The sequence below is a fragment of the Macaca fascicularis genome, chromosome 19, assembly GCF_037993035.2.
Source record: "Macaca fascicularis isolate 582-1 chromosome 19, T2T-MFA8v1.1".
In the NCBI taxonomy this organism is placed as follows: Eukaryota; Metazoa; Chordata; class Mammalia; order Primates; family Cercopithecidae; genus Macaca; species Macaca fascicularis.
The window spans coordinates 11530386-11552386 of record NC_088393.1 but is presented as its reverse complement, the minus strand read 5'-3'; the positions used below and the strand labels follow the sequence as shown (position 1 = coordinate 11552386).

Here is a 22001-nt window from a genome sequence, read left to right as displayed (position 1 = left end):
TGTCTTGAACTCCTGACCTCGTGATCCACCCGCCTCAACCTCCCAAAGTACTGGGATTACAGGCGTGAGCCACCGCGCCTGGCCAATTTTTTTATTTTTAGTAGAGACGGGGTTTCACCATATTGGCCAGGCTGGTCTCGAATGTCTGACCTTCAGGTGATTCACCTGCCTTGGCATCCCAAAGTTATGGGATTACAGGTGTGAGCCACCGTTCCTGGTCAAAAATTACATTGTATTAGGTAATCTCGGGGAAAAAGTTTAATTTGAAAGGTAGGGGTTTTTGTTTTGTTTTGTATACAGAGTCTCACACTATCACCCAAGCTGGAGTGCAGGGGAGCCAGCATAGCCCACTGCAGCCTTGACCTCAGGGGCTCAAGCCATCCTCCTGCCTCAGCCTCCAGAGTAGCTGGGACCATAGGAGTGCATCTCCATGCCTGGCTAATTTTTCTTAATTTTTTGTAGAGACGGGGTCTCTCTATGTTACCCAGGCTGGTCTCAAACTCTTGTTGATCCTGGCTCAAGGGATCCTCCAGCCTGGACTTCCCAAAGTGCTGGAATTACGGGTGTCAGACACCGCACCCAGCCATAGGGATATATTCTTAGACAAGAGACGAAAGGCTCAAAACGACCTCATTCCACTTTCATGGCGAACAGCAGGAGAGAGGACCAGGAAACTCAGCAGGGGAGGAACCAGTGACTGGCACTCCAGCGAACCCTGACATAAAAACATCTAAATATGTTACTGCGAGGAAATTCATCTGGAGGCAAAATCTGACCTGACTCTCCATGTGGATATTCACACATTCTGCTACAGAAACAGGACTGTCTGATTATGAGATGCCGCCCTCACCTCTGCCATGTGACAACAGTCTGAACCTTGTGTTTACGTTACTAAGATGCTGATTTTGGAGCCTGAAGCCTCTGGTCCGCGGGTGTGTCTTCAGGGAGGATGCGCCTGCAGCTGCCTCTATATATAGGTGGGAAGCCCAGCAACGTGGGCATGGCCAGGGCAGCGGGGACGCATTGGCTCCTTGGCGCTTCCCTCTGGGCCTTTTGTCCCCATAGGCTTCTCAGGCCCAAAGAGTGTTGCAATGAGGTAGGAAAAGGGACAACAGGACTGCCACATACTTCACAGATCCTGTGATATTCAGGGACCTATAGCTTCTTCCTCACTTGAAGGTCTGTATTCTAAGTCAAATAAACTGAAACTGACAGCAAAATACAATCGAGCAAGCCTGTAATCCCAGCACTTTGGGAGGCCAACGCGGGGGGTGGCCTGAACCCAGAAATTCGAGATCAGCCTGGGCAACATGGCAAAACCTCATCTCTACAAAAAATACAAAAATTAGCCGCGCTTGGTGACACATGCCTATAGCTCCAGCTACTCGGGAGGCTGAGGTGGGAGGGTTATCTGAGTCCAGGAGCTTGAGACTGCAGTGAACCATGACTGCGCACTGCACTCTAGCCTGGGCAAAAGGGCGAGATGCTGTCTCACAGGAAAAAGAAAAAAAGATCCAGGTCATTAAGTGCAAACCATCTTTTCCCTCTCTAATGGTGGACAAGCCAATGAGTGTACACTGGGAAGTGAATGAAATTATAGCTCTCCTCATTGTACATTTTTTTTTGAGACAGAGTCTCGCTCTGTCGCCCAGGCTGGAGTACAGTGATGTGATCTCTGCTCACTGCAACCTCTGTCCCCAGGGTTCAAGCAATTCTCGTGCCTCAGTCTCCCGAGTAGCTGGGACTACAGATGTATGCCACCACCCCCAGATCTCCTAATCATACTTTACACTCAGCATTAGAACTTCTTCCCTCTCCCTTCCATCAAATCATGCGATGCCATCACAGTACTCCAGGAAGAGCTCCGACTCACAGCAGTGCTAACTTCGTCAACAGACACACAGAGAACACCGAAGGTGCTGCCTCAAAAAACCATTTTGTGCCCGAATATGGCAAGTCTGCTGTTTAGAAACAGGGGTTTCACAGAAGCTTGTTAGAATGGCCTCTGCTCCTGAAAATGCTGCCTCTAGAGTCAGACTGCAGTGAAGCAGGAACGCGTGTGCCACCGGCATCCACAAATTCCTTTCTGGATTGAAAGCTCAGACACGTGTGGAGTGACAGAAAAGGGGATCCAAACAGCCTGGGCATGATGCAAAGCCATCCCCAGCAGTATCACCCAATGCCAAAGCATGTGATGAAGTTGCTGGTGCCTGCACTTGAACAAGCACTGGCCAACCTGCAGCACCAAGTGGAGAGCCGTGGAGCTACTCCATGTCCTCAGCTCAGTACTGAGGGCAGCAGCATGTGATTCTGCTTACTCTCACTGACTTGTACACGCCCTGATCGCAGAATCACAGGTGAACAGCTTCAAGAACACTGCGTCAGATATCCCTCCCGACATTCCAGAAGGCATTCTTGAGCCCCTCCTAGTCAATACCACTCTCCCAGGGAAACCACTATTTTGACTACCACTGTAGCTTCCTTTCACTTGTTATTGCACTTCCAATAAAATGACAGGTGTGGTGGGTCACACCTATAATATATATAATATGATATATAGTATATACTTATGATACCTAATTTATAAACTATATAAATAATGTAATGTTGGGAGCAATGGGTCATACCTATAATCCCAGCACTTTGGGAGGCCGAGGCAGAAGGATCACTTGAGTCCAGGAATTCAGGACCAGCCTAGGCAACATAGCAAGACCCCATCTCTACAAGTTTTTTTTTTTTTTTTTTTAATTAGCTGGTACTCGGGAGGCTGAGTAGGGAGAACTGCTTGAGCCCAGGAGGTCATGGCTGCAGTGAGCCATGATCGTGGGCAACACAGAAAGAACCTGTCTCAAAAAAAAAAAAAAAGACAATCACAGGGTCACCATGTCTGGGACAGTCATCCATTCTTTTTATCTGAGCACTGTCATTTTCATAGACATTGTACTCTACCAGGTTCTGGTCAGCACAAATCAAGCTGCTATGAGAGTCATTTGGTGGACACTGACATTGGTTCTTCCTGGGTGTACAAGAATGAAACTGGTGGTTATAAGGGAGGCATAAACTTAGCTTTGCTAGTTTTCCAAAATAGTCGTATCATCTACACACATGGTCCCATCTCCCAAACAGGGACAGCATCCCAGTTGCTCTTCATCAACCCCAAAACTTGCTGTCAGTCTTTACAACTTTTAACATTCTCATCAATGTCCAATTGCATCTTTTTATGGTCTTCATTTGCATGTCCCTCACAACTAATGGCACTGAGCACCTTTCCGTATGCTTACTGGCTACTGAGATATCTATCTATTTATTTATCTAGAGACAGAGTCTCGCTCCATCACCCAAGCTGGGGTACAGTGGCATGATCTCGGCTCAGTGCAACCTCCACCTCCTAGGTTCAAGCAATTATCTGCCTCAGCTTCCCGAGTAGCTGGGATTACAGGCGCACGCCACCATAACTGGCTTTTTCTTTTTTTTTTTTTTTTTTTTGTATTTTTAGTAGAGACAGGGTTTTGCCATGTTGGCCAGGCTGGTCTTGAACTCCTGATCTCAAGTGATCTGCCCGCCTCAGCCTCCAGAAGTGCTGGGATTACAGGCGTGACCCACCATGTATGTGGCCGGTATCCACTTTTAAAAAGTAAAAAGTATCAGCCGGGTGTGGTGGCTCACACCTGTAATCCCAGCACTTTGGGAGGCCGAGGCAGGCAGATCATGAGGTCAGGCGTTCGAGACCAGCCTGACCAAAATGGTGAAACCCTGTCTCTACTAAAAATACAAAAATTACCCAGGCGTGGTGGCGCGTGCCTGTAATCCCAGCTACTTGGTAGGCTGAGGCAGAAGAATTGCTTGAACCCGGTAGGTGGAAGTTGCAGTGAGCCGACACTGTGCCATTGCACTCCAGCCTGGGCAACAAGAGTAAACCTCCATATCAAAAAAAAAAAAAAAAAGAAAGAAAGAAGCTCTTAATTCTAACGAAGGCCAGTTCATCAAGTTTGGTCTTTGAGGTTTAACATTTCTGCAGTCCTATTTAAGAAACTCTCGTCTATCCCAAGGTCATGACAGAGGAAGCGAAGGGATATTTGCAAATCCAGGGGGCACTGTGGCTTGCCTTCCCCTCCCAGAGATTTACAACTGCTGAGGATGTCTCAGTCACAAAGAAATGACAAGGAAGGAAGATGTAGCCAGGAGGTAGGGGCCTCAGCCTACCTGACAGTAACAACTGAGACTCAGCCACTGGGCCCTCCCCGCCACACTAGTACAGGGACTACAGTGGTCCTGCTGACAGATGAGTCCCTGAGGCTCAGAGGCCACACAGCAGGGCAGTGAAAGAGTTCAGGTCACAAGGCCAAGGCCACAGTGGAACTCACTGCCATGCATCCCACACTCTGAACATGGACTGTGAAGCCACAGTACCACCTGCCTCACGGGTAACCTCCCTGTGGCTCTACCTCCTCCTCTACAGGCTGGAACATCAAACGATCACTCACGGCAGGAAGTGCCGGCTACTCAGCTGGTGAAATCAAGGTGCCCATCTCTCCCCAGGTTTACTGAGCAGCTGCTTAGCACGTGAAAGTATCACACTAGGAGCATCACATGGATGAGGTCCTCGAACGCTCCTATCAAAATGTGAAGCAGAGGCTCCCTTCCCTGAACAGAAATGAGAAAACTGAGCCATGGGCCGGGGACGGTCGCCCACGCCTGTAATCCCAGCACTTTGGGAGGCCGAGGCGGGCGGGTCACTTGAGGTGAGAAGTTCGACACTGGCCTGCCCAGCATGGTAAAACCCCGTATCTACTTAAAAAAACAAAAAGTAGCCAGGTATGGTGGTGCATGCCTGTAATGCCAGCTACTCGAGAGACTGGGGCAGAACTGATTGAACCCAAGAGACAGTGGCTGCAGTGAGCCGAGATCACACCACTGCACTCCAGCCTCGGCAACAGAGCAAGATTTCGTCTCAAAAAACCAAAACCAAAAACAAAAAAAAAACCTGAGCCATAAGATGAGTGACACTCCTGAGAGCTCCAGTCCGAAACTCAGCCTCCCGCCAGCACAAACCGCGAGTAACACTCCTGCCAAGTGCTGCTCAGGAACAACAGACTGGCTTCCCCTTTTGGGGACGCATTAGGCAGAAGTGGCTGGCTGGAGAGCAGCAAACCCCCAGGTGCAATCCAGGACCTGCTGTCAGCCATGACACGCCCACCCTGGCAATCAGTGAACACAGATTTGGGCAGCTGCCAACAATTCTTTTGTTGTTTGGTTGTTTGCTTATTTTGGAGACAGAGTCTTGCTCTCTCACCCAGGCTTAGCGCAGTGGCGCAATCTCGGCCCACGGCAACCTCCGCCTCTGGAGTTCAAGCGATTCTCCTGCCTCAGCCTCCCGAGCAGCTGGGATTACAGGCGCAGGCTGCCAAACTCGGCTAATTTTTTTGTATTTTAGTAGAGACAGGGTTTTGCCGTGTGGTCCAGGCTGGTCTCGAACTCCTGAGCTCAGGCAATCTGCCTGCCTTGGCCTCCCAAAGTGCTAGGATTACCGATGTGGGCCACCACACCCGAACCCCCCTTTTTTTTTTGAGACAAGGTCTCGCTCTGTCTCCCAGGCTGGAGTGCAGTGGCGCCATCCCAGCTCACAGCCTTGAACTCCTGGGCTCAAGTGATCCTCCCAGCTCAACCTCCCAAGTAGCTGGGACTACAGGCTCGTGCCACTATGCCCAGCTAATTTTTGTATTTCTTTGTAGAAATGAGGTCTCACCATGTTGCCCAGGCTGGTCTCAAACACCTGGGCTCAAGTGATCCACCCACCTCAACCTCCCAGACTGCTAGGATTACAGGCATGAGCCACCGCACCCAGCCCAAGCCACAGTGCCTGACGCACAAACATCTCTTATCCCTCCTTGCTCCCACAGCCATAAGCATGGTGTTGTTCTCAGTCCTCAAACTCCTCCTGGCCAGCTAACCCTCCCTGAAGGACCGGTGTGAGCCCAGCCCCGTAGAAGCCGGATGGAGAGTGGGGCCAGGTGCGCCTTGCTCCAGCGAGATGTCTACATGGGAAGGCCGAACGAGCACAGCCAGGAAAGAGGTCTAAGGACAAGGAACACCCCTCTCTCTACCCCTTCTTCCCCCATCATCAATCATCCCTGCCCTTCTATACAGGAAACTAAGGATTTGGCATCTTCAGCAAAGTCCTGGGGTCCCCAAAGGTTGTCCCTAAGGTGTCTTACACGATGCCACTTAGACTCCTGCGATGGAGACCTCAAGGATAAGTCACTAGCAGGGGAAATTCACGCAGCACTGAAATTCATCGCAGACCAGGAGGCCACACCTACTCAGGCGGAAAAAGCAAAGGACAAGGGGATTCAGGGGCCAAAAGGGCGAGAATAGTTAGTACATGTGTGTGGGAGCCAAATCCAGATGTGTGCGGCCCTTGGATCGGGCGCTGCAGGGGCCTCCACAAGGAGAAAACAGAGCCTGGGAATCCAGACCAGTGGCCAGAAGGAATGACCAGAAATGAAACTACTCAGGCACGAAAATGTAAAAGCTAAAAATCTAAAACACTCAGTCAAACGTCCAGGAGGACAGGAGATAAAAATAAGCTCTCAGCTTCCCTGGGCCAAAAGGTCTGGAAGTGGTGTGGCTATACTGCCTCAGTTTCTCCTGAGAAGCTCCAATTGCCCAGCAATCAGAACCCCCACACAACCCATGCTGCAGAAGTCCTGGCACCATTAAAGAATTCAGAGGCCGGACATGGTGGCTCACACCTGTAATCCCAGCACTTTGGGAGGCCGAGGTGGGCAGATCACAAGGTCAGGAGTTTGAGACCATCCTGGCCAACGCGGTGAAACCCCACCTCTACTAAAATACAAAAATCAGCTGGGCATGGTGACGCTGGTCTGTAGTCCCAGCTATTTGGGAGGCTGAGGCAAGAGGATTGCTTGAACCCAGGAGCTGGAGGTGGCAGTGAGCTGAGATCGTGCCACTGCACTCCAGCCTGGCAACAGAGAAGACTCAGTCTCAAAAAAAAAAACAAAAAAAAAAAAACAAAGTGAGGCTGGGTGTGGTGGCAAATGCCTATAATCCCAGCACTTTGGGAGGCTGAGGCAGGCAGATCACCTGAAGCCAAGAGTTCGGGACCAGCCTGACCAACACAGAACCCCCGTCTCTAGTACAAATACAAAAGTTAGCCAGGCATAATGGCATGCGCCTGTAGTCCCAGCTACTTGGGAGACTGAGGCACGAGAATCACTTGAACCAGGAGACGGAGATTGCAGTGAGCCGAGATCACTGCACTCCAATCTGAGTGACAGAGTGAGACCCTGTCTCAAAAAAAAAAAAAAAAAAAAAAAAAAAGAAAGAAAGAATAACTATATGTGCATATGGCCGGGCGTGGTGGCTCACTGCTGTAATTCCAGCACTGTGGAAAGCTAAGGCGAGTGGATCACCTGGATTCAGGAGTTTGAGACCAGCCTGGCAAACATAGTGAAACTCCATCTCTACAAAAACACAAAAATTAGCTGGGCATGGTGGTGGGTGCCTGTAATCACAGCTACTTGGGAGGCGGAAGCAGGAGAATCACTTGAACCCAGCAGGCGGAGGTTGCAGTGAGCCAAGAGCGCACCACGGCTCTCCAGCCTGGGCAATAGAACAAAACTCTGTCTCTGGCCGGGCGCGGTGGCTCAAGCCTGTAATCCCAGCACTTTGGGAGGCCGAGGCGGGTGGATCACGAGGTCAGAAGATCGAGACTATCCTGGCTAACATGGTGAAACCCCGTCTCTACTAAAAATACAAAAAACTAGCCGGGCGTGGTGGCGGGCGCCTGTAGTCTCAGCTACTTGGGAGGCTGAGGCGGGAGAATGGCGTGAACCCGGGAGGCGGAGCTTGCAGTGAGCCGAGATCACGCCACTGCACTCCAGCCTGGGAGACACAGCGAGACTCCGTCTCAAAAAAAAAAAAAAAAAAACTGTCTCAAAAAAAAAAATGTATATATATACACACACACACACACACACACACACACACACACATATGCGTGTTAATCCATGCATAGAGATTACCCAAAAGAAAACATGAACAAACTGCTGTCAGCACAGTCAGTAGCTCTCTCTGATGGCATGTGATGAGGAACTTACACTTTCCATATCACAGATGTCTGGCGCTTTTTATTTATTTTTTACAATAGCCATCTATTACTTTTTATATTCAGATTTTTAAAGAAAAACTTCCAAGAAAAAATAAATACCCACAGGAGATGCCCAGGAAGTGTCTCTGTAGAAATAAAACAGAAAGATCAAAGGATGTGAGGACTATCATGTTCTCATTACTTTCAACTTCATCAAAATTATCATCTAAAATAGAAACATCTGTTGATGTTCAAATGTGGAACCAGACTGCTTGAGGAAGAGGTCTGGTCTCTTCTTTCACGCCACCCCTAGCTTTTGTCTTTAAAGCACTGCGGTGACCAGCCCCAGGCACGGCAGGTTGCTAACAGGCAATGGGATCCCTTGGAAATTTGTTTGTTGGAATTATGGTGGTTGTTTTCACCTTGCCTGAGAAACCAGCATTATATTTACGTTTGGCCCCAGGACATCTGCTATTTTGTTTTTTGGGGCTTGGGGAAATTTGTTCATGGACACATTTCAGCAGCAGACGAACATGGGCGTCATGTTATGGCAGGGGCTTAGGCAGAACAGCAGCAATGGGCAGGATGGCTTCGGCAGAGCCAGCCCGTTTACTATGCGTGAACTACAAAACAAAATGTTTCCCTCGGTGGTCTATAAGAAAACCTCCCCCATCTGACCTGATGGTGCAGGGCACTCATCTGTGAACCCTAAAATTACATATGTGGTGGTCTTAGAGAATGAGTGGAAATGGGTTCCTCGTGAGGCGACCGCACTTTTCCAATGCTGACTGCTCTGTGGCATTTTACTTGCAATATAATTAAGTAGCAAAGCCCTGCCCTACATTTAAAAGGGAATACATTTCAGAAACTAAATCATATAATGGTGATAAATTACAATGTCTTCTCAGTTCTACCTACAAGGTACAAGAGCCAAATTGTTACCAAGTATTATTCTTAGCACTGGAAATTACGCATGATTTTATTGGCTGAAATCTCCCCCTTTATTTTCATTCACTTGAAAACCGCTGGCCTGGTGCAGTGGCTCACGCCTGTAATCCCAGCACTTTGGGAGGCCAAGGTGGGCGGATCACGAGGTCAGGAGATCGAGACCATCCTGGCTAACACGGTGAAACCCCGTCCCTACTAAAAATACAAAAAATTAGCCGGGAGTGGTGGCAGGCGCCTGTAGTCCCAGCTACTTGGGAGGCTGAGGCAGGAGAATGGTGTGAACCTGATAGGCGGAGCTTGCAGTGAGCCGAGATCACGCCACTGTACTCCAGCCTTGGCTGCAGAGCAAGAATCCGTCTCCAAAAAAAAAAGAAAAAAAAGAAAACCACTTAAGAGCACCTACACAGAGGACCTAAAAGCATCCAGGACAGTTCTCTGCCTTAAGGGGCCCTCTAACCCCACAGGGATGTGTGGTGTCTACACTGCAAGCTTGCAAATACTATCCTATGTATTAATTAGATGGATGTTTGTCAAGCTCTTCTGACCATGTCTCCATGGGACAATGTGACCCAGCAAAAATATACACATACAGTAACTGCATCAAGTGTTACAAATCCATCCTGACCCATGCTCCCTATGGAACACCAATAACCCCATTTTTTTTTTTTTTTTTTTTAAGATGGAGTCTGGCTCTGTCACCCAGGCTGGAGTGCAGTGGCACAATCTCAGCTCACTGCAACCTCCGCCTCCCGAGTTCAAGCAATTCTCCTGCCTCAGCCTCCCGAGTAGCTGGGACTACAGGCGCATGCCGCCATGCCCAGTTAATTTTCATATTTTTTGTAGAGATGGGGTTTCACTATGTTGGCCAGGCTAGTCTCAAACTCCTGAGCTGGTGGTCCATCTACCTTGGCCTCCCAAAGTGCTGGGATTACAGGCGTGAACCACTTGCCCAGTCCCTATTCTTTTGTTTAGGCTGGCCCAGGCCCACTGGATGTATGTCCTGCGCCACCACTGGGTCTGCTGTTATCAGCTATATATGCAACACTGAGCACGATGAGTGACACTGTGTGGAGAGGGCAAGAGGAGTCCCCACAACAGGGGCACGCAAAGGCCAAGAGTGGGCAGGGAGATGCAGAATCCACACCTGCCCAGTGTTACTCGTGACAGGCCCTCTCCACCGCCACAGCAGAGGACTTACTGATGACTACCTCCAAATACTAACAGCGCTGAATGCACCAAGTCGGATCCAAACTCCGGGCATCTGGCAGAGAACAACATAGTTCCTACCTGGCGGAGTGGACAGCAGAGTGACAGAAACAGCCAAACACAAAACAATGTCACATAGGAAGTGGAAGCGTTATAAAAAAAAAAGTATTCAGGGCCAGGTGCGGTGGCTCATGCCTGTAATCCCAGTACTTGGGGAGGCCGAGGCAGGTGGATCACCTGAGGTCAGGAGTTTGAGACTAGCCTGGCCAACATGGTGAAACCTCATTTCTAGTAAAAATACAAACATTAGCTGGCACGGTGGCGGGCGCCCGTAATCCCAGTTACTTGGTGTGGAGGCTGGGGCAGGAGAATCGCTTGAACCCAGGAGGCGGAGGATGCAGTGAGCTGAGATTGTGCCACTGCACTCCGGCCTGGGCGACAGAGCGAGACTCCGTCTCAACAACAACAACAACAAAAATTAGCCGAGCGTGGTGGTGCACACCTGTAATCCCAGCTACTCCAGAGGCTGAGGCGGGAAAATCGAAATCGCTTCAACCCAGGAGGCGGAGGTTGCAGTGAGCCAAGATCGCACCATTGCACTCCAGCCTGGGCAACAAGAACAAAACTCCATCTCCCCTCCCCCAAAAAATAAAAATAAAAAAAGTACTCAGGGTGGGCACGGTGGCTCACACCTGTAATCCCAGCACTTTGGGAGGTTCAGACAGGTAGATCACTTGAGGCCAGGAATTTGAGGCCAGCCTAGCCAACGCGGTGAAACCTCGTTTCTATTAAAAATACAAAAATTAGCTGGCATGCAGCAGTAGTCCCAGCTACCTGGAAGACTGAGGTGGGAAGGTCCAGACTGCCATGAGCTATGACTGCACCACTGCACTCCCCACTGGGTGACAGAGCAAGACCTTGTCTCAAAGAGAAAAAAAAAAAAAAGACACAATGCCACATAGACGGTGGGAGTGCTATAAATCTAATCAAGGAGGGTTCGCAGGGTTAACAGATGACAGGTACTCCGTCTATGGTGGCCTGGGACATCTTAGTGATGATGTCTGAGCGGAGATCTGTAGTGACATGGGCATCATGTGGTTATTTACCACAGAGGAGCAGCAAGTGCAGAGGCCCTGGGGTGGGACCGTGCTTGGCATATTCCAAAGCACAGCAAGTCAGCCAGTGTGGCTGGAGCAGGGAGGGTGGGAAAACACTCCATTTCTTTCTTTCTTTCTTTCTTTTTTAAGATGAAGTTTCACTCTTCTTGCCCAGGCTAGAGTGCAATGGTGCGATCTCGGCTCACTGCAACCTCTACCTCCTGGGTTCAAGCGATTCTCCTGCCTCAGCCTTCAAGTATCTGGGATTGCAGGCACGAGCCAACACACCCAGCTAATTTTGTATTTTTAGTAGACTGGGTTTCTCCATGTTGGTCAGGCTGGTCTCAAACTCCTGACCTCAGCTGATCCACCCGCCTCAGCCTCCCAAAGTGCTGGGATTACAGGCGTGAGCCACGGCGCCCGGCCCACACTTCGTTTCTCTACACTCTCACACAGCACTTTTGACACCAACTCAGAGAAAACCAACTCAGAGAAAATACTCTCACAACAGAGAACACTTCTGTGACCAGACGCATGGGTCTTTTCCAAGTAATTCTCCAAGTCTCCAAACACCAGCTGGGTGTCCTATAATTTAACTCAATTCAGACCCTATCTCCCACAAGTTAAGGACTTTATCGGCCAGATGCAGTGGGCTCGCCTAACCACGGCGCTTAGGGAGGACTGCTTGAGGCCAAGAGTCTGAAACCAGCCTGGGAAGCATAGCACTCTGTCTTGACAAAAAAATGTAAAAATTAGCTAAGCCTGGCAGTGGTGCGCACCTGTAGTCCCAGCTACTCAGGAGCATGACATGAGCCCAGGAGCTGGACGCTGCCGTGAGCTATGACTGCACCACTGCACTCCAGCCTGGTTGAGAGAGTGACACTCTGTCTCTAAAAGGAAAAGAAGACCTGCCCCACAAGACTGCTCCCACTACAAATGCCACTTGCACATCCCAGGGTCCAGTGCTTCTGCCTAGCCACCTATAAACTGGGAATTCCCACAGCCCCCTCCTCAATTTGATTGATTTGCTAAAGCAGCGCCCAGAACTAAGGCAGGCACTTCACTTCCCATTAATGGTTTATTATAACGGATACGACTCGCAGTCAACCAGATGGAAGAGATGCAGAGTTTCACCACCCCCTCTGCGCATGCCACCCTCTAACCACTTGGTCTTTCTGGTGACCAGCCCCATCCTGGGCTATCTAGGAGCCCCACCCTAAATCACCTCATAAGCATAAACTCAGCTGTGATCAAAAGGGGCTCATTATGAATTTTAAAAGACACCCCTATCACTCCTATGACATGTGGCACAAAGACCAAATATATTTCATATCATACCTCAGAGGACAAGTGGGTGCGGCTGCAAGTGGGGTGTAGGGGAGAAGTCATAGGCCTTGAGGGCCGCAGTAAAGGGGCTCCAGGAGCATCCAGTGCAGTGGGGAGGTGCTAGAATGTTCCAGGCACAGGAGTGGCACGGTCTGATGACTTTAATTTCTCTGGACATGCTGATGGAATGGATGTGCAGGTGAGGGCAAGAGAAGAGGCAAGGGTGAGCACCAGGGTCTCGGCTGGGACGTGCTGTTAGAAACGTAGAGGGGGCCGGGCGCAGTGAATCAAGCCTGTAATCCCAGCACTTTGGGAGGCTGAGGCAGGCGGATCACCTGAGGTTGGGAGTTTGAGATCAGCCTGACCAACACAGAGAAATCTCGTCTCTACTAAAAATACAAAATTAGCTGGGCGTAGTGGCGCATGTCTTTAATCCAAGCTACTCGGGAGGCTGAGGCAGGAGGATCACTTGAAGCCAGGAGGCAGAGGTTGTGGTAAGCCAAGACCATGCCATTGCACTCTAGCCTGGGTAACAAGAGCCAAACTCCGCCTCAAAAAAAGAAAGAAATATAAAAAGGGGCCGGGTGTGGTGGCTCACGCCCATAATCCCAGCACTTTGGGAGGCTGAAGTAGGCAGATCCTTTGAGCCAAGGGGTTCAGGACCAGCCTGGGAGATAACAGCAAGACCTCCACTTCTAAGAAAGTCAAACCTAAGGCCGGGCGCGGTGGCTCAAGCCTGTAATCCCAGCACTTTGGGAGGCCGAGACGGGCGGATCACGAGGTCAGGAGATCGAGACCATCCTGGCTAACACGGTGAAACCCCGTCTCTACTAAAAAATACAAAAAACTAGCCGGGCGCAGTGGCGGGCGCCTGTAGTCCCAGGTACTCGGGAGGCTGAGGCAGGAGAATGGCGTGAACCCGGGAGGCGGAGCTTGCAGTGAGCTGAGATCCGGCCACTGCACTCCAGCCTGGGTGGCAGAGCGAGACTCCGTCTCAAAAAAAAAAAAAAAAAAAAAAAAAAAAAAAGAAAGTCAAACCTAAAACATAAATTTTTAAATAAACATAAAAAGACCCCCCTTCCTCGAGGCTGACCAAGCCCTAGAGCAAGGCTTGGCAAAGCCAAGCAGGGCCAGGGTTCAGCCCCTGGTTCCTGAGGTGGGGGGTGGAGGTCAGGGAGATTCTGTTGGGAAAACGGAATTCTGAGTTCAAAGAGGTTAAGTCATGCAGAAGAGAATCCCACCTCAAGTCTCGCTGACTCCAGGGCCTGAGTAACTGATTCAGGCCGAGGATCAAAAGGGATAGGATGAGAACCTTGAAGATCGAGGAAGGGCAGAGCCAAGAGGAAGGGCAAGCCAAGAGCCACTCCCACAGGCGGGAGCACCCAGGAGATGCCTCCAGGAGGTGGGGAAGGCCTTCTGGTGCCCAGCCAGTCCAGGCTGTGCCAGAATCACATTTGATCATCACAGGGCCAGTTTCAGCTCCCTGGGCACAATGAGACATCCACTGTGCCCCTTTACTGGGACTTTCGGGGCAAGCTGGGTCGCATACAGCAGACCCTCCCCCTCAAGTCTCCCACTGGAACAGGTGAGCAGCAACTGTCACATCAGCCACCTGCTTCCTGAGCCACTGGGGCATGACTTGTCAGTGGCCAACAGAAAACCTAAAAAACCCCCAAGAGCTAGCACAGCAGATCACGCCTGTAATTACAGCTAGTCAGGAGGTGGAGGCCGGAGGATCACTTGAGTCCAGGAGTTAAAGGTCAGCCTGGGCAACACAGCAAGTCTCCGTCTCTAAAAAAATAAAAAGTGGGGGGGAAAAAAAAGCACCTCAAAGAACCATTTTAAAGTCGTTTGCCACTAAAAATGGGGCTCGTGCTCCTCTATCACACTCACAGCTGGCTGCACGCAGGGCAAAACGGTTCACAGTGACAAGTGTCCACATACATAGATGAAGCTATGTCCCTTTAGGGAGGTAACAGAGTCCCCAACAGTAAAGCTCTGGAAACCAGTCTGGGACTTAAAAAAAATTTGAGGCCGGGCACGGTGGCTCATGCCCATAATCCCAACACTTTGGGAGGCCAAGGCAGGTGGATCACCTGAGGTCGGGAGTTCGAGACTAGCCTGACCAACATGGAGAAACCCTGTCTCTACTAAAAATAGAAAATTAGCCGGGCGTGGTGGCGCATGCCTGTAATCCCAGTTACTCAGGACGCTGAGGCAGGAGAATCGCTTGAACCTGGGAGGCGGAGGTTGAGGTGAGCCAAGCTCACGCCATTGCACTCCAGCCTGGATGACAAGAGCGAAACTCTGTCTCAAAAAAAAAAAAAAAAAAAAAAAAAAATTGAAAGGGGCCAGGGATGGTTTCCACCCTGCTAACATTTAACTGTTTTCTAAAGAAGGCCCTCTTCCGTCCGAGCGCGGTGGCTCACGCCTGTAATCCCAGCACTTTGGGAGGCCGAGGAGGGTGATTCACGAGGTCAGGAGATCGAGACCATCCTGGCTAACATGGTGAAACCCCGTCTCTACTAAAAATACAAAAAAATAATTAGCCGGGCTTGGTGGCGGGCGCCTGTAGTCCCAGCTACTCGGGAGGCTGAGGCAGGAGAATGGTGTGAACCCAGGAGGCGGAGCTTGCAGTGAGCCGAGATCGCATCACTGCACTCCAGCCTGGGCGACAGAGCGAGATTCCGTCTCAAAAAAAAAGAAAAAAAAAAAAGAAAGCCCCCTTCCCTGAGGGAATTGGAGGGAAATCAATGCACCCCTTCTCTCTGCCCTGTAACAACAAACCCAGCTACACTTGGCACTTCCATCCAGGCCCTTTCCCATATATGAAAAAGAGTTGAGGCCACAATTCACATGCCCGTCAATCCCACACCCTGAAAAATTAATCTCCTCAGGATGCAGTTAACAGAAAACTTCAATCAAGAAATCACTGGGCATACTAATGAGTCTGCTATGTCTCCTTAGGGTTGACACCTATGAGGGTGGCAGCACCTGAAGCTCCTCCATTCAGCCTCAGGCTTCATTCTGACCTGTTCCCTCTCATACCTTCCCCCAGTATTAGAGCAGCTGTTATCCTTCCCACCCGGGGTTTTTTTTTTTGTTTTTTTTTTTTTTTATTAAAGAGACGGAGTCTTGCTCTGTTATCCAGACTGGAGTGCAGTGGCACAATCTCCGCAACCTCGGCCTCCCAGGTTCAAGCAATTCTCCTGCCTCACTCTCCCAAGTAGCTAGGACTACAGGCACATGCCACCACGCCCGCCTACTTTCTTTTGTATTTTCGTAGAGACAGGGTTTCACCGTGTTGCCCAGGCTGGTCTTAAACTCCTGAGCTCAGGCAATCCACCTGCCTTAGGTTCCCAAAGTGCTAGGATTACAGGCGTTAGCCACTGCACCCAGCCCAACCCATCCGGCTTTTTAAAGATAGGGTCTTGTTCCATAACCCAGGTTGGAGTGCAGTGGTGCAATCACAGCTTACTGCAGCCTCCACCTCCTGGGCTTGATCCTCCCACCTCAACCTCCCAAGTAGCTGGGACTACAGGCGTGCAACACCACGCCCGGCTAATTTTTTAACTTTTTTGTAGAGATGGGGTTTTGCCATGCTGCCCAGGCTGGTCTTGGACTCCTGGGATCAAGTGATTTGCCCTGTTTGGCCTCCCAAAGTGTGGGGATTACAGGCATGAGCCATCACACTTGGCTGAACATTTGATATTTTTAAAAACCCGGCCAGGCGCAGTGGCTCATGTCTGTAATCCTGCACTTTGGGAGGCTGAGGAAGGTGGATCACCTGAGGTCAGAAGTTCAAGATCAGCCTGGTCAACATGATGAAACTCCATCCCTACTAAATATACAAAAAATTAGCCGGATGTGGTGGCGGGCGCCTGTGATCCCAGCTACTCGGGAGGCTGAGGCAGGAGAATCGCTTGAACCCAGGAAGCGGATGTTGCAGTGAGCCAAGATCGCGCCATTGCACTCCAGCCTGGGCAACAAGAGGGAAACTTCACCTCAAAAAAAAAAAACAAGGCCGGGCGCGGTGGCTCAAGCCTGTAATCCCAGCACTTTGGGAGGCCGAGGCCGGTGGATCACGAGGTCAGGAGATCGAGACTATCCTGGCTAACATGGTGAAACCCCGTCTCTACTAAAAATACAAAAAACTAGCCGGGCGTGGTGGCGGGCGCCTGTAGTCTCAGCTACTTGGGAGGCTGAGGCGGGAGAATGGCGTGAACCCAGGAGGCGGAGCTTGCAGTGAGCCAAGATCACGCCACTGCACTCCAGCCTGGGCGACACAGCAAGACTCCGTCTCAAAAAAACAAAACAAAACAAAACAAAACCCATGCCATTAAAGACACTCTCCCCTTTCCAATGCCTTATGGTGAAATTTCAAAGCATGGTTTTCTTCACCACGTAACATTCTGGCCAATGACAGACCAAATATAAAATAGTCTCATAAGATTATACCTTCCTCTTTGAATTGTCTAGTTAGAAAAATTTATTAAAGATCATAATACTGTATTTTTCCCATATGTTTTCTATGTTTAGATATATTTAGATACACAAACACCATCGGGTCACAATTGCCTACAATAATCAGTACAGGGACATGCTGTACAGGTTTACAGCCTGGGAGCAACAGGCTATACCACAGAGCCTACATGTGGATGAGGCGCCACCATCCAGATGTGTGTAGCACACTCTACAATCTTCACACAACCACAAAATCATCTCACAACACATTCCTCAGAATGTATCCCTGCTGTTAACGCGCAACCATTAAGGACAAAATGGAGGAGCTAATTCCTTTGCTACCACTTTGAAACATATAGAACTGGCCGGGCGCGGTGGCTCAAGTCTGTAATCCCAGCACTTTGGGAGGCCGAGACGGGCGGATCACGAGGTCAGGAGATCGAGACCATCCTGGCTAACACGGTGAAACCCTGTCTCTACTAAAAATACAAGAAAATTAGCCGGGCGAGGTGGTGGGCGCTTGTAGTCCCAGTTACTCGGGAGGCTGAGGCAGGAGAATGGCGTGAACCCGGGGGGGCGGAGCTTGCAGTGAGCCGAGATCGCGCCACTGCACTCCAGCCTGGGGCACAGAGCAAGACTCCGTCTCAAAAAAAAAAAAAAAAAAGAAACATATAGAACTTCTTACGAGAGGAAAAAATATATTATCTATGTCATCCCACCAGGCTGTTGCAGAAATCCCGATAAATGATGAGACCTAACAACTGTTTAGCACTACATGCCAGGCACCATCCTAAGCACTTCGCATTTGTCACTGGTTGTTGAGCTCTTGCAGCAATCCTACAACCTGGGTACTAATACTGCCCCGCTTTGCAAATCAAGAGTGGGATGTGAGCTACTGAGAACAGGACCCTTGTCTGCCCATTCCCCACGGAACACCCAGCTCCCCAGCAGTGCCTGGCACATGGCAGGCACTAAATGCATGCTTGTTTGCCACATAAATGGGGCAGAGTGACTGGGTCATTTCTTGCACAACTCCAGGGGGCGCCATTCACATTGTGTTCTGTCTATAGGCACCATGAATGGGTCCCTCTGTGCCACGGCAGCCTTGATGACCTAGGGACGGAAAAAGACAAACCCAGGAGTCAAACCCAGGCAGTTGACTTGACAGCGCTTGTGAAAGAAAATAACCCTAGGCCTCTGTTTCCTTACTGATAGAAAGTTCCACCGATGGAACTGATAGAAAGTTTCCTTACTGATAGAAAGTTCCACTGGCCGGACACGGTGGCTCACTCCTGTAATCCCAGCACTTTGGGAGGCTGAGGTGGGAAGATCACAAGAGGCCAGGAGTTCGAGACCAGCCTGGCCAACATGGTGAAACCCAGTCTCTACTAAAAATACAAAAATTAGCTGGGCGTGGTGGTGCACATCTGTAGTGCCAGCCACTCGAGAGGCTGAGGCATGAGAATCGCTTGAGACCGGGAGGCGGCAGCTGCAGTGACTCAAGATCGCGCCACTATACTCCAGCCTGGGCGACAGAACGACTCTGTCTCAAAAAAAAAAAAAAAAAAAAAGGGCCGGGCACAGTGGCTCATGCTTGTAATCCCAGTACTTCGGGAGGCCAAGGTGGGTGGATCAGTTGAGGTCAGGAATTCAAAACCAGCTTGGCCAACATGGTAAAACCCCGTCTCTACTAAAAATACAAAACTTAGTTGGGTGTGGTGGCACACACCTGTGATCTCAGCTACTCAGGAGGCTGAGTCAGAAGAATTGCTCAAACCCAGGAGGTAGAGGTTACAGTGAGATGAGATCGTGCCATTGCACTCCAGCCTGGGCAACAAAAGTAAGACTCTATCTCAAAAAAAAAAAAAAAAAAAGAAAGTTCCACTAGACATCTGCCCAAAACCCTAGTCCCTCCCATGCTCCCACCTCCCATAAACAGCCAAGACATGGATTTGGTCTAAGGTTATTTCCAGGTGTTTTGAGGGTCCCCAAGGAGAAGCAAAGGTATGCAAATAAATTGTAAATAAATACACATATGTTGGAATGCTCCTCACTGACAAAAAGTTTGGAGACCACTGCATTGCCCTGTATCACCCTACCTCTGATGATACCACCTCCCCTGCTCAAAAGCCTGCACCATCAACATTTACATCTCCTAAAGGGCTGAACACAAAATGATTTTAGGTGGCCCATGCAAAACCATTTATTACTTTCCTAACTAGGTATGCATTAATTTTTATTTCTTTTTTTAGACAGGGTCTCGCTTCGTCACCCAGGCTGGAGTGCAGTGGCTCAATCACGGCTCACTGCAGCCTGGACCTCCTGCCCCAGACTCTCAAGGAGCTTGGGACTACAGGGGCATTGCACTTCAGCCCAGGTGACAGAACAAGACTCCATCTCAAAAAAAAAAAAAAATCGAGTGTTCACTATGCATCAGGTGCTGCAGTGTGTTAGCGGCTTCCCATGTGACCTCATTCAACCCTCACAAGAAGCCTGTGAAGTTTCAGGCATCCTCGTCCTACCTGTTTCACAAGTGGGGGCCCTACTGCTAAGCGCCTCGTTTGAGGTTAAGCTAGGATTTCAAGAGCTGGGTGTGAATTCAGGAGGTCTGATTCCAGAATGGGTACTCCTTACCACCGCCCCACGCTAACCACCACCCCACACTTTGTAGGGGAGAGGAAGACAACTGAGGTTCGGGAAACAATGGCTTGGAAAGTTCCAAAACTGTTAAAATAACTAACCTGTATCCCTTACAACCCATGCCCAGTTCTGCACCAAGCTTTTTTTTCTCCTTTTTCTTTTTTTTTTTTTTTTTTTTTTTGAGACATTCTTACTCTAGTACCCAGGCTGGAATGCAGGGGCGCAAGAATGGTTCACTGCAGCCTCCACGTCTCTGGTTCAAGCAATCCTCCCACCTCAGCCTCCTGAGTAGCTAGGACCACTGGCACATGCCACCACACCCAGCTAATTTTTATATATTTTGTAGAGATGAGGTCTCACTATGTTGCCCAAGTTAGTCTCAAATTCCTGGGCTCGAGCAATTCCCCCACCTCAGCCTTCCAAATTGCTGGGATGTCAGGTGTGAGCCACTGCACCCCACCCTGCACCAAGCCTTTTACACAGATGGTCACGTGATCTTCCACAGGACCCCACCCCCCTCATTCAATCCACAGAATTTCTCTAAAGACCTACTATGTGTCAGGCCCAGAGTACTCTGGGGTCAGCCAGGCAGACACAACCCCAGCTCTCACGGTGCTGGGGGTGACAGCTACACCGGAAAGGACCAAGGTGATGCGTGAGTATAGCTGAGGGGAACAATGGCTAGTCCCAGGTGGCCAGGGAAAGTCAAAATACACTTCTGGCGCGGTGGCTCACACATGTAGTCCTAGCACTTTGGGAGGCCGAGGTGGGTGGATCACCTGAGGTCAGGAGTTTGAGACCAGCCTGGCCAACATGGTAAAACACCATATTTACTAAAAATACAAAAATTAGCCAGGCGTGGTGGCGGGCACCTGTAGTCCCAGCTACTCAGGAGGCTAAGGCAGGAGAATCGCTTGAACCCAGGAGGCAGAGGTTACAGTGAGCGGAGATCGGGACACTGAACTTCAGCCTGGGCGACAGGCAAGACTGTCTCAAAAACAAAATACAATCCTACATATATCCTCCCTGATTTTGAGGGCCCCTCTTTCAGGCAGCCCCCGTGATCTCTGGCTACCACCGATCCCCTGCCTGTCCGCTGTGTCCCTCTCACAGCGCAGGTCAAGAGCATTAAATGACAGGCCAAGAGTGTTTGTTCCCACGTTGACCACCCGATCCCCTCCAAGACTGCAGAGGTTCCAGGATCCAACCCCCCGACCATCCAACACTTAGTAGGACCTCAAGAAGTTATTTGCTGAACAATGAGGGAGACTGAACCAGACAGTAACAACAGTGCTTCCCACTTGCCAGGAACCATTTTACAGGCTTTTACCAACTGCATTTGGGAGATTACCCCCTTTCACAAAGGAGCTTTCACAAAGGAGGAAAACTAAGAGGTTCAGAGAGGTTAAGCACTTCCCTAAAGTGACAGTGTGCTAAGTGACTGACAGCACCAGGAATCAAGCTTAATGCACCCTATCAATCCAAACTGAAAACTTGTTTCAAATTCCTGCGAAGTGGCTTTTCCGCTTACTCCCTTTCTACTTTCCCCAAGGAGACATTGACCAAAAAAAAAAAAAAAAAAAAAAAATCAAGACTGGTGTCTTCAAGATCCGGACAAAACACTCGCCTAAAAGGTCCACGTTGAAAATAAAAGCCTTAATCTGAAAAACCAATTGGGAAGGAGGAAAAAGGATGCAAAAGAAAAGCAATGCTTTTACACAGCAAAGGATTTCCACCGTGCTCCCTTACTTGCCGCCGACCCCATCCCCAACCCCAATTCCGGGCAAACATTTTGAAGTCACTAACTGAAAGTCATTGGGGGAGTCCTTTACCTTTCCTTGAAAATCTGGAATGACGCGTTTTTAAGACAATTTGAAGTCGGCTAGCCCAAGGGGGCCGCTAATGCCCGTGTCCGGCCGACGCCGGACATATCTGGAGGTTTGGCTACTGAGCCCAGATCGTAGCTTCGCCAAAAAGGCAACATTCGGGTCGGACCCCTTAACACGCAGCCAGAAAAGCCCCAACGCCTGCCTATTGTTGGAGCCGCTGCAATTGGGAGGGCTACTGTAGGGGTGCCGGGCGAGGGGGGCGAGCTTTGTCCGGCGACCCCGGCGAGAGCGCGCGCAGAGAGGATCGCGCGGCCTCCACGCGGCCCGGGCCCCCCACCCACCCCGCCGCTCCGCGGGGACCGCCGCTGCCGCGGCCTCGCG

General features: G+C 50.1%; 1 protein-coding gene across 28 annotated transcripts in view; it reads right to left on the bottom strand.

Annotated features, from left to right (window-relative positions):
- SMARCA4 (SWI/SNF related BAF chromatin remodeling complex subunit ATPase 4) overlaps positions 1-22001 on the bottom strand; it is a 103024-nt gene that overhangs the window by 80667 nt on the left and 356 nt on the right. The window lies entirely within an intron of this gene.